A 13,638-nucleotide genomic window follows, 5' to 3' on the forward strand; every position below is an offset into this window, starting at 1 on the left:
TGGGAACAGGGAGAGTTGAGGCAGAGAGAAATAGACACAAATGGATCACTTGATAATTTCAATGCAGTGTATTAGTCAAATGCATACGTATATGGATATATATGCTAATATAGACAAATATATATGTATGCATTTACAGGTGGTTATGCATGTATATATGTGTATATATGCATATAGCTATATATCGCTCATATGTATGTATAAAATACCAGATACTAATTGTATGTAAATTACTGTGTTAATTATTTTACAAACATTATCACACTTAATATTCACTCAGAAGGGTTGTTTTGAGGTTTGTCATTCCCAAATTATAAAGGAGGAGAATGGAGACTCAGAGGGTACAAGACTTTCCTAAGGTCAAAAAGCTGGTAAGTGCAGTTATGGGATTAAACCCAGGTGGGCCTGGTGCCAAGCCTCTGTTCTCAGCCACCTCACTGGACTTCCTCTCATATGAAAGAGACATAGAAGAGTAGAGGTAATGCCTGAGGTTTTACATTTTATTTTGTTTTAGGTATCTGTCTTTTGCATAGATGTTAAATTCACATAACTCAAAACTCAACAACATTAAAGCACACAGTGGGAAGTTTTGCTCCCGTACTGACCGCTCTCTACTGCCAGCCCTCTTCACCGTACTTGTCCAAAAGCAAAAACTCTTGTAGTTCCTTGTTGTTATTCAAGAGTTCCCTTACACAAACATGTTTATCCCTCCCCCTGCATTACACAGAGTGGTACACTATACACACTGTTCTGCAACTTGCTTTTCAAATTTAATGGTGTATCTTAGAAATACCTCCATGTCAGAATACAGTATTCTCATTCTTTCTTACAGCACCGTAACATCACATTATATGGATGTACCATAATTTATTTAAGTGTTCCATTCCCCATTTGATGGACATTTCTGGGTACTATCTTGACCATGCTACCTCATAGAATTCTCTTACTACTGGTAGTAATTTTTCTGTTTTTTTTTCTTTTGGGGTTTCCTGGATCACAATATCCTTTCCAAATATTATACTTTTAATTTCCTTTTCTTGTATCATGTCATTGGCTATTATAAGACCTCAGTTTTTAAAGGGAAAGTGCTTAGTTAAAAAGAGGATTGGTATGTAAGGCAGGGAAAACATCAAAAACACAAGAATATGAAATACCCATGGTGGGTACTGAGAAATACAGAAAATCAGGAATATTACGATATAAAATAATACAGGGTGAGGTATAGGAGCAGTGAAGGGGAGCACATGCTGTAAAGAAATGGGGCTGTATGAGGATGAGAGGTGTCTGCAATGAGGGACATGACAAGATCAAGCAATAGTAATATCCATTTAAGGTGGCAAGCCTAAGGGAACTCTTGAATGATTCCAGGTGAAACATGATCAAGGTAAACAATGTCAGCAGGAAGAGGAAAGGATAATAACAATACTTAGCAGATAACACTGTCAAGCCTTGATGATGCAGAGGCATGAAGATGGAGAATCTGGATGAACAGATGATGTCTGTAAGCGAGATAAAGTGTGCAGGTGGAGGAATAAGTTTTAGAAGGAAGAGGAGAAATTTGACTTTCAAAATGATAAGATATACTTCACTAAATAAAGGACACTGTGGTATCCCAGCTTTACTACCTGAGTGGCCAGATGGGTGTGTTGATCTCTTATTTGACAAGTTGTAGAGCTTGGACCTGAATGCAGCTTTCTTAATGCCAAAAATCAGCAATCATTCCACTGTGCATGCTGCTTGTGAAAAAAGCAGAGCATGTGAAAGAACATAATTGAAAACAAGCACAGCTGATTAAAATGAGAAGAAAAACTGCAAGAGAGAATAGTAGACGGAGTGTGCTACATAGACAGACTGGGACCACATAGCAGAATCCCAACAGCTGGGGCTTTGACCCAGTCTAGGTAACCCAAATTTAGAGAATACAACAGAAAACAATGGTTTTTTAGATTATGCATATTTTAAATAATCCCTCTACACCATCTCTGTTGAGAAGGTCATCTACCATGAGCTCTGAGCATCCCTACACATGCTTGCTTGGTGTATCAAGAAACCGAGGCCCTGGCCACACTTTACCTAGTCTCAGAGTGTGTTTGCAAAGAGCAACCTTGAGGAATGAGATGATGTCTCCCTCTGGGACAAAGCGGAGGCTGTTTACTGCTGGCTGTAAAACAGTGGGTTCCCCAAGCACAGTGTCCTCTGCTGTAATGCAATTCACTGCATGCACAGGTGGCCATCTGGGCCCCTCTGGGTAGCTCCTGTGAGACTCGGTAGGGGTGAGGGGAAGAGGAACCAATGCAGATGTGCTGGTGGTGATGCTGCTTGTTGTGCCGTGAGCATTAAAGTCCTTTCTCTCCTGAAGTATGAGTAGATATCTTCTGCCAGCATTCATGAAACAGTAACAGGCTAATTTATTAGCTTAGAAATAAGATAAAGTCATATCCTAGATCCTGACCATCCCTGCCCCTGACAGTTTTGAGTCATGGTACTCAGTTTGCCCTTATCAGCTCCTGGGAGCCCCCTTAGCAGCCAAGTGATAAGATATGTAAGGAAAAACAAGGTGAGGGAGCCCACTCGGCCCAGGCCCCTTTGTGCTTGAGCAGCCCCCCTTTTCAGCCTCCTCTCTTCATCCTCATTGTTTCTTCATGATATGAGAGGATGTCATAGCTTGTGGCACTGTCATTGTGAATTTTGTTTCTCATTAACAGAGTGAGTGAGGCAGAATTGTTCAGGGTCTTTCTAAAAGCTCAGCACTGAATTTCCACTCAACCACTTCTATACTTCTGTCTCTCCAGTTTACTGATTGTGCTCCCCACCCTGACCTTTTGCTATGCCACCGGCATCAATCAATGTGCCACAATCACCATTACTGATAGGATCAGAGAGAGCAGAGATCTGAGAGAAGAAATGCAGAACCCACTCAGGAATGGATAGTAACCTATTAATTGCTTTCTCGTTATTTTTATAACACTTTTCCCATGGTAAGTAATCCTTTGCTTTGGCCTGAGACCCAAAAGGCCTCCCACAGCCACAGGAGAAAGTGTAAATCAGAAATAAACCAGCTCATACAAGGCAGGCTTGGCTTATCACCATCTGGTGGTTCACAAAACCTTAAAGCTTGAACTTGAGTTAAGCTGACCCCAGATTGCCAGCAACTCCTCAGAAGCAAACATTTTTGAAGATGATTTCAGAAGTCTCTGCTTCAAAATACTTCTATAAACTATGATCAAGTACAACCCCAACATTCAGTGATAGCCAGAACTATGAGGAGACAAGACCATGAATAAGATCCAACAGAAGCAATAAACAACAAATATACCAGGAATCTAAGTACTGGAATCATTAGACACAGACTGTACCAGAGTGGTTTCCATTTCCTCACAGACATTTCCATGCTTGGCTGGTGTAATCTTGAATGGCACATAAGCTCTCACCGAATCAGTCTCTTGTCCTCTCCTCTCCGGTCATTCCCATCTTCTCCTAAAATTTCCCTCTTTCATTTTACCCTTTCCAGAACCTTCTCTGTCTCTTTCCTCTCAGACATCTTCTCTTCTGTTTTCCAAGGTGCTCAGATTTCCCTGTAATTGTTAAATATGAAGGCTCTGGAGACATCTTGCCTGAATTTAAATCCTGGCACTACAGTTTCCCCAGGGCAAGTTGCTGAACTTCTAAGCCTCTATTTCCACATCTATCATGTGTACCTACCTTAGAGGGTTGTTATTAGGGTGAAATTCATTAATACAGGGAAAGTGCTTATAATGGGGCAGGGCATTAGACAGTGCTCAGTAACTACTAGCTAAAAAACCCCCAAACTGCTAAGCCTTAGCGGTAGGGTTGTAGTCAGGGCACATAACCAGTTGCTTCCCTGTGCCTGGAGCTTCTGATCTGAGTTTCACTTTATTCTTGGGCTTCTGTCACGGCAATCTTCCCGCCAACACTGGCCCCAGGGACCTACTGCCACTCTAGAGCTATGGCACAAGCCTGGACAAAAACCCACCACTCCACCCCACTCATCACTCACCTCCTTAACACCAGCACCACACGTAGGGGCCCCAAATGTCTTTTTTAATTTACCAAAATACTGAAAGAGAGCAAAAGAGGAAGTATTTGAAACATAAACCCTTTGACTTATGCGGTATAGGTCTCTCTTCCTACCACAACTCGTAAGCCTCCAGCACCCAGCGTGGGTGCCATTCTGCCACCTGTCTCAGGACAGAGCAGCTCCCTCCCAGCTTCTAAAGGCAGGGGATGGGAGGTGCTCATGGGCTTTCGTCCCTCACCCTTCATTCTAGCTCCAGCAGCCTCTCAGCATGCAGAAGAAACTGCCTGGTCTACCATGAGAGCCACCATTGGACACCTTGATTCTTCTGTAACTGAGGCTAAAGAATGAGTCTAATTGGATTCTGGTAGGAGAAGGCAGGTGACAGGACTGTGGAGACTGTCGAGGAACAGTGACTTCACCTCAGGTGGGCCTTAGCTCCCCAGGACAAGGAAAAGACCATCCCCACATCAGACCAAATGTTACAAGAGTACCATGCAGGTCTGGGACGTGTTTGTCCTCAGGTGCCCTCTTGCCAGTCGGCCTGCTTTGCTGTGTATCCTGGGCCTGACCTCTGCTGGCTGCCTTTCCCTGGGTCGCCTGTCAGCTAATATCCAGCTGGGCTTGGTCACTGAAGGTGCTGGAGGGAGACTGTTGAGTGGGAAGAAGAGAAAAACCAGAGTATCCCCCTATCCCTATTCAGCTGCTGCTCTTCCCCATCCAGCTTTCCCCCAACAGGCCCACCATTACCAAATTCTACGGGTAAAATTGGCCTTTGACTTCCGGCAACACTGCCTCTTCCTTTTGACCTTCTAGACTTGGCGTAGAAGTGGTTCCTAATCTCTGGGTTGTCTCACTATCCCTTGTTTGTCTTCCCCTTTTCCATTACCTGCATTACAAATCCCCTATTTCAAGCAGTCATCATGGTTTCTGCTTTCCTGGGGGGAACTGGACTCATAACAAATATCTACTCGATAACGTAACTATGCCCTTTATACAGGAAAGAGTATATACTTATGATAACATGGGCTGACATTAACCAGACATTCCTCTCTTTACCTGATGTGACAGTGTTGTAAGGGAAGAAGCCATGTTTCATTTCCTCTTCCTTGTTTTCAAGCTCATTGTTAAATTTCCTGGCTTTGTACCAATTCTCATCTTCAACCACCTCTTTGAAGAAATTCTAGACTAGAAATTCTTCAGTCATGCAGGGGATCAGTTACCATCCACAGCACTGGGTTGCCCACATTCCCTCTCCCACCAATATTTCTCTTCTGCCTCTTTTGGCATCTTTTTGTCAGGGAGCTTCACTTCTTACAGTTTCAGCTCTTAGGTATGTATAAAATCTCAGATTCATACCTCCAGCCATGCTTGTCCTCTAGGCAGGCCCTTTGGAAAGGATGAGAACATGTGTCACCATGCCCTGCCCATCCGTGGCCCAGCCAAGACATAGAGGATCAAGCTCTCTTTTTGTTCTCCCATCTCCTCATGTTTTTACAGTGTCCATTTCCCCATACTGAAACCCTTGAAATCTTTGGACTTCATACCCGGAGTAATACAAAATTGTCCTTGAGCAGGAGCATGGTAGGATTAATCTTGCCTTTTCTTTTTAAGATTTTATTTATTTATTTATTTGACAGAGAGAGAGAGATAGCGAGAGCAGGAACACAAGCAGGGGCAGTGGGAGACGGAGAAGCAGGCTTCCCGCTGAGCAGGGAGCCCAGTGTGGAACTCCATCCCAGGACGCTGGGATCATGACCTGAGCCAAGGCAGACGCTTAACGACTGCGCCACCCAGGCGCCCCTACCTTTTCTTTTTATCTCCACCTCCAAACTCCTGTGCTTGGTTTTTCAACCCTCCCCCCCACACACACTATCCACCCCCATTAAACCAGCCCTACCTACCTTTCAGCTCAAGTTACAGCCTCCAGAGTCCAAACCTTCCTTGTAGTCAGGCTGGTCTCCTCACTGAGTACCTTCACAAGGAAAGACCACTGCAACCCCCTCTCTTGGACTGAGAAATCACAAAGCAGAGTGATATGAGAGAATGAAGTCCAGAGTCAGACTGCCGGTGTTCAAACCCAAGTTCTATCTCTTACAGACCTTGGACAGATTGCCACTCTCTATGCTTTGGTATCCTCAGCTGGGGAAAATAATAATATCTCCATCATAGGGCTGTTGTAAGGAGTAAGTGTCTTAATATGTGTAAAGTAGTTAAAACATTCCTGGCATGTCACACGTGATCGGAAAACCAGGTGGTGAGGAACTGTGTCACCTACTTCTTAGCCATAGCTTGGCTGTGTCACCATGTAGTCATCAAGCAGAGATATGACTTTCTAATTTTAGCCAGTATTTTATGCTTTTTTCCAATTGCACAGAAGTACAAACTGCTAGAAGTCTTAGAAAAAAAAACTTCTCTGCTTAGGATTCCTTTTCCTCCCTCTCCCTCCTCCAAATTCAATCCCATTCTTTAAGAGCCAGCCTAAGTCCCACTTCTGTGAAACTCTTTCCTATCGCTTCAGCCTACTCCAAATTCTCATTTCTGGAAATATTTGTATGGTAGGTTCACACCATACAAATAAGCACTGAATTGTTTTTGTGAGTCGGTATGTTCTATTGGGATCTCCAGGGGGTCCCATCCATCGATAAATAACTCCCCACTCTCAAACTGAGTTCTCAAGAAATGAGGAACTGTACACCAAGTGGTTGGCAGGTGGAGCCCAAATTATCACCCTGTTAACTGAGCTGAATTGTAGGATGTACTATTGAGCGAGAGTCAAATGGGCTTCAAACTGCATGGGAAAATGTGTCTCTTCCTCATGTGGTTGCTCCCAAAGCCACTCCACTCCAGGGAAGTCATTCCACTTCTCCCAGGGAGAACAAGAATGTGAGTGCCAGGGGTATGTTTAAGGAAAAGTCCTCCTCCTACAAACCAAGAAGTGGGATAAATCACCCCTACCACTAATCCCGCAAGATCTTCTCACGCAGACTATAAACTCTTTGAGGTCAGGACCTGTATCTTAAGCCTCTCATGCATTCTCTATAATACTGAAAAGGATGGGCATATAAAAGCTATTCACTAATAGTAAGTCCAGGCTGTGTTCTAATCACCTTCCATATTTGAGCTTAATCAATTCTTGTAACAACTGTATGAGGCAGCTGGTATTAACACTGATGTTTCATAGATGAGCAAACTGAGGCATAGAGTTCACATGATCAATAAATGGTAAAGCTGGGATTTAGACCAATTGGGCTTCAGAATTCATGCTTTTAAAAAAAATATTTTTATTTATTTGAGAGAAAGAGAAAGTGAGAGACAGAGCACTAGTGGAGGGGAAAGGGAAGGAGAGGGAGAAGCAGACTCCTCGCTGAGCAGGGAGCTCAAAGCAGGGCTCGAACACAGGACTCTGGGATCATGACCCAGGCCGAAGGCAGATGACTGAGCCACCCAGGCACCCCAGAATTCATGCTTTTAATCACTCTCTGATACTGCCCTGATGAATTTCAAGAGCAATAGTGTTGGTAGAAATGGAGATTGTGAGAGATCAGAGATGGATAGGAACAACTCTGATCATGTCAAGTTAAGAGAAGTTCTGTGACTAACATCTAATATTTAGAATCACTGGAGAAGGCTCTGTTGCACATTTATTTTTTCCTAAACTATTAGAAATCCTGTGAAATAATCAAATTATATACTACTATATGAACCTAGAAAGAACTCTGTTAATGCATCCCACTGAACTACCGAAATAATTTCTTTGTGTAATACTTAATCATAAGTGGGAAAATGAATCAAAGTGGCTCACACTCGATTGAACAACAAAATAGTTTCTGGCTCAATAATTTTGTGGCTCATATAATTAAACTACAATTTGTATTATAACAGACAAAGAAGTTTCTCTTTATTGTTGTATAGGAAATGTGAAAGTTAAGGTCCTGTCCAAATGTTAATTATATTTCACCTTATAGCTTTACATTTTATTTCTGTGATCAATTTCAGTCTGAATACTAAAAAGTAAAAATAAATAAATAAATGGTCTTCATGTGTTTTGCCTGTTTACCACTAGAGGACACTATCTAGTCTTGTATGCCTAAGAGTTCTCCTTTGTTTCCCGTGTTTATTAGGGAGAGAGGAGCCATGAAAAGAACAGAATGAACATTCTGTCGCAGGTTTATTATCATGAAGTCATGTAAAGTAGAAATGAATTTCAAAGCAAACCTGCTGATACATTTTATCTGGTGGTGACCACTGTTGATTCAGTGCTGACTATAGGCCACAGCACTACCCTCATTTCAGAGGTGAGGAAATTGAAGCTCAGGAAAGTCATATACCTTCCCCACAGTCACGCAATTGCACAAACAGGACTTAATTCAAGCTGTTAATCCAGACCAGGATGGAATTTAAAAAAAAAAAGAAAATTTCCATAATGCTGCTCACTGATTTCCTGACCCAAGAAGAGGCCCAGGGGAGTTTATTTCTCCTAATAGAGCATCTGGCAGTTCAGTTTGATGATGGGAGGTTATAAGGAGTGTAAGATAAATACCAGCAACAACTCTAAATGTCATTTACAGCTAAATAGATTCCACCAAAACAGCCAGCTAGATAGCTTTGCTTTAAATTGCACTTAATCTAATTTGTCCTCACCCTGTTGGCTTAAATGTAGTGTGATAATTGAAGGGGCCAGGTATTACAAGATGTTTTATTTCATAAAGGAACTGTGTTTCTGCCTTAGGGTGACCATCATCCACTACTCTTTCTTGGGGGATCATAATATAAGTGTATATGCCTGGGAAAGGGGCCATTTTTACATGTATAACCGACATGTATACATGTATAGCATTATTTCTGGCATGGCATGAAATTGTGCTGTAATTCATTTTTCCATAAGCATAACTATATTTGGCAGTGATGTGCATTAAATTTATCCCATATACAAAATAATGACTGTTGAAATTGATCAGGCATGCACTTGATGCCATCAGAGTTAGTAAATATCTGTTCCAGTATTGTCCTGAATCTAAACCTATTCACTAAGATCATAATGAGCTTAGGATTATTCATTATAATGCCCGTACGTTTCCTGGTCTAGGGGCTTTTAATATGCTGCTTATATTATTTTCATATGAGGAAGTGGAAAATAAAATTTCGGTCTCAATTGTACCAATTATATATAGAAAAGGGGCATCTAGATTCATCTGTATGAAACATGTCCCCAAGATGAAACCACTTAAATCTTCATCTTCAAGCATAGGAATAAAGAGCACATAACATCCAACAGTGAGATTCAGGATCAAGACTTCTGTTTGTTCTGTAACCTTAGCCTACGAAGCCATTTCTATATTAAGTCTGTGAAATGTAAAGTCATAGAGCTAAAAGAAATCTGGGGGAAAAAAGTACAAGGAAACTTGGAAACTATATATTTCACACATATTCCTAACACTCATTTCAATTGAGTTAGACGTCGGGCAACTTTCAATCTAGAAATGTCTTAGACCAGGATCAGATTTGTAATTCCCCTTCTCCTCTGGAATCTTGGAGCCAACTGTCTTCCCCAAATGAGCCTATTAGCATAGATTTGTGTTTGTTTGTTTTTTTAAGATTTATTTATTTGAGAGAGCATAAGCAGGAGGGGCAGAGGGAGAGAATCTCCAGCAGACTCTGTGCTCAGCGTGGAGCTAGACATGGCGCTTGATCTCCAAGACACTGAGATCATGACCTGAGCAGGTATCAAGAGTCAAACATTTAACCAACTGAGCCACCCAGGCACCCCATAGATTTGTTTTTTAAATTACTCCTTATTCCAATGATAAATAAGCTAATTCCATTAACTGAAAGCCTCTGAAAGAGAGCAACAGCATCTGAGGATTTTTACATCTGTCTCTAGCAGAGCAGCTCTATCACAGTGTGGGTGGAAGAAGTGGACCCAGGCATGTGCAGGAGACAGACTCAACTACAGTCCATTTTGTTTCCTGGCTTTCCAAGGCCTTGGGCCTCTCTCTTGAGCCTGCAAAGTATTCTTCCTTATTCAAGGCAACAACAGTTGTGTTTGACAGAAGCAAGATCCAAGTCATAGCAGATCAGGTGACTTGAAGCTCCAGGATGTGTGTCAGGATTTCCCATGACGTTGCAGGCAAGCTGGTCATCTGAGGAGGGGCCTGGAGGATCCTCTTTGCTGTTGGCAGAAGGCTTCAGGTTCTCACTACTGGGCTGCTCCATAAAGTTGCTCATGACACGGCAATAAGTTCTGTGTCAAAATCCCCTTTTCCATAGAAAGTGGACTTTCTTAATGTTTTAGCCCAATGCTATAACTTTTCAGTCACAGTTATTAGAATAGTTACAGTAACATTACTGATTACTGACAGCTGTTAAAAGAATGACTCCAGGGCGCCTGGGTGGCTCAGTCGTTAAGTGTCTGCCTTTGGCTCAGGTCATGATCCCAGGGTCCTGGGATCGAGCCCCACATCGGGCTGCCTGATCTGCGGGAAGCCTGCTTCTCCCTCTCCCACTCCCCCTGCTTGTGTTCCCTCTCTCACTGTGTCTCTCTCTGTCAAATAAATAAAATCTTTAAAAAAACAAAAACAAAAACAATGACTTCGTATCATCAAGATTCAGTGATTTTGTTTCAAACCTTTATTTTCATATCCAGTGAATGACTCTCTTCTCTCCCTCTTCCCATTCCAACCCCTGCAGCAAAATGGGGGTGTGAGAGTGTGGCCTGGTTCACCCCCTCCTACCAGTGTCTTCCCATCACATACCTTGCTGGTAATGGCCAGGGAGGAGGGACAGAGAAGGGAGAAGTGCCCTGGCGGGACCAGCGCATTGTCTTTGTGCTCAGTGTGGACAGATGGAGACTGTCAATGTCATCTGACAGGTGATTTGCTCCCAAGCGGAAACTCAAGGTGCTAGGGGGCCCTTATGAGAGAGATTCATTCTCAATTTCAGTCCCCGCTCCTGAGGGGGCAGCCTGGTGTCCTATTTCTCTGATATGTACCCCTCTTCACCCAATGCTGTGTTTTCCCAGATAAAACCGAAGCTCTAAATATGATCTACTCACCACAGCCAACTCCTAGGTCTTCAGGCTTACGTAGGATCCATCTTCCAAACTTCTCAGACCTTGACTGGGGGCAGTCTTGCCCCCACCACACCTGGCAGTCCCCCTCTATGCCATCTCTTCCAATGTACTTTTCCTCTATCCGGGCAGCACAGGGGCTGGACAGTGAGCCTAGAACCTCATAACTGTCCCAGAAGGGACTAGCACATCAGATACCCACAAACCTGTCAGCAGTCCTCTCGACAGCTCCCTCCCTTGACTTTGAGGAGGAGAGGTAGCCCAGCCCCACCCCTAACCTTGTTGGAGGAATAAATAGTTCTACATGAGCAGTGTACTTCTACAAAAGGCAACGACCTTCTCCCTTTCAACCTCATCTTCTATTAGGGTGTGAGGTGGTAGTACTGGTTCTGCTTCCTGGTCTCTCTTAACAAGCACTGTTGAGATATGGATGGCCCCAGTAGCTGTCATCCTAGGAATTTAGAATGTGGGGTCGTTAGCCCATTTGATCCTCAGCTATGAGCTTTAGGTTGGTGTTAGTCACCAATACTCAGCAGCTGTCACCCATGTTTAACATTAATCATCTTTCTCCAACTGCACTCTGATCCTTCGCTGCCTATCTTGGATGGCAGTGCTTCCCTGGAGGGTCACCAACTCCCCTGGGATGAGGGACCTGATTCAGTACAACACCATGATACTCCTTGGCAAAACAGGAAGTTTGGTCACCCTACCTCCCAATTTCCATGACTCCAACTAGAACCTGTAAGTAATTCAGTTCCTTCCCTATCTTCATTGCTCCTGCTCTGTTCACTAATTATGCTGTTCTTCTACAACTAACAGCCCTTGTGTCTGTGCCCCCTTTTCTCATTCTGCAACTATCTAAACTTCTGTTAGTCATTCTGAACCTTGGTTTCTCATTGGAATCACCAGGACAATTTAGAAACTTCTGATATCCGGATTCCATCTCCAGAGATGATTTAAATGGTCTGAGTTTGGCCCTGGAAAAGTACCAGGTGATTATCCTGTGCATTGTCCTACCTGAAGTACTACTACTGATCTAAATGACCTTCTCGGTTCCTAAGTCGTCCTCCTCTCATCCATCCTTGACACTGCAGCCAGAGTTACCTTGCTAAAACACAGAGCTGATCATGTCACGGCCCTGGTTAAAACTCCCCTGTGGGGAGTGGGTCCCCACTGCCTTCTGGTAAAGCTCAAACTCCTCAGCATGAGAGAAGGGGAGCAGCGCATGGGAGACACAACTGGGGAGGGAGGCAGGGGCCCAATCATGCAGAACCTCGAACCCTTGGGCTAAACTACTTGCACGGCCCCACATCCACCATGCTCTATGGCAACACCATAGAGCATCTATTGCTCGTTTAAAAACTACTTCCTGAGCACCTAATTAAAAATATCTGGGGACCACCACAGAGAGAATAGAGACAGAGACAGAACAAACACAGTGCATGCCATGTTGATGAGCAGTGAGGAGGGAGGAAATGGAGAATAAGACTTGTTAAAAACATACCTTTCTACACAGTTATTTTTTTTCTTTTAGAATGTCTATTCTGGAAGGACCAGTATACCTCTTTCCCTGGTGTTATATTTACAGCATAGCATTGGAATAACGTTTGAAGAAAATAATAGCAGGAATAGAGCAGTTAAAAATAATTACTTGCCTGAAAGTAGTTCTCCCTTGTCCCTCAAAGAGGGTGTTATCATCCGCTGGAAAATTACCAGGTCAGCCTATATTTAGTCTAGCTCCTTGGGATATCTATAATTTTGTTAAGTTAACAAACATTAATGAAGTGTCTAAATGATAGAGTTCCATTTAAAATTCTACACAGTGCTGTCCTGTTTTCGGTGTTTTATTTTCATGTGCTGTGTTGGCTCAAGCACTGTGGAGTATTTAGCACTAAATGCTGAGAGGCACCCGGGCATAGGTTGAGAACCATTTCCAAATTTGCCCCATCATAAACATCTCAGGGGACAGCAACCAGTTACAGATTCAAGGGCTCCCCACCCTCTACCTGATTCAGAATCTCTATTGGAGGGACCTGGAAATCTATATATTTAAAAAAAGCCCCAGGTGATTCTTAAAACCAGACAAATTTAGAAAACAATGACTAGGCTCTGGATCCCTTTTCCTTCGTTGTCCATGTGACCCCAATTACTTTTGGTCAGCCAGAATTTGGTTACAGTCTGAGGTCACCTGAGGAGCCCCCGCCTGGGTCTCTGCAATGCCAGTGAAAAAGGACAAAAGAAATTTATGTCGGTAAATGAGATTGACAAGTAAGAAAGACAAAGAAATATGCTTAGTCTGCCATCTTAACTAGAAATGTTCCAGATGGGAATATTGTCTCCAAAAGCTTGTGTTCCTTAAATGACTTTTTATTCATTGTACTAAAAAGATTATTTTACAGTTCATTTCTTATCATGACAAAGCTTTTTATCTTGCCATAGGTGCACTTTTGAAAATATTTTGCTCTTGCATACTAATTCACAGAACAATGTGAAGTTTTTTAAGTGTTGGCTTCAGTGAGCAAAAAAATAGACT

Source organism: Eumetopias jubatus, unplaced genomic scaffold (genome assembly GCF_037043125.1).
Source record: "Eumetopias jubatus isolate StellerSeaLion01/CBP00866 unplaced genomic scaffold, mEumJub1_p1.0 scaffold_5, whole genome shotgun sequence".
Taxonomy (NCBI): Eukaryota; Metazoa; Chordata; class Mammalia; order Carnivora; family Otariidae; genus Eumetopias; species Eumetopias jubatus.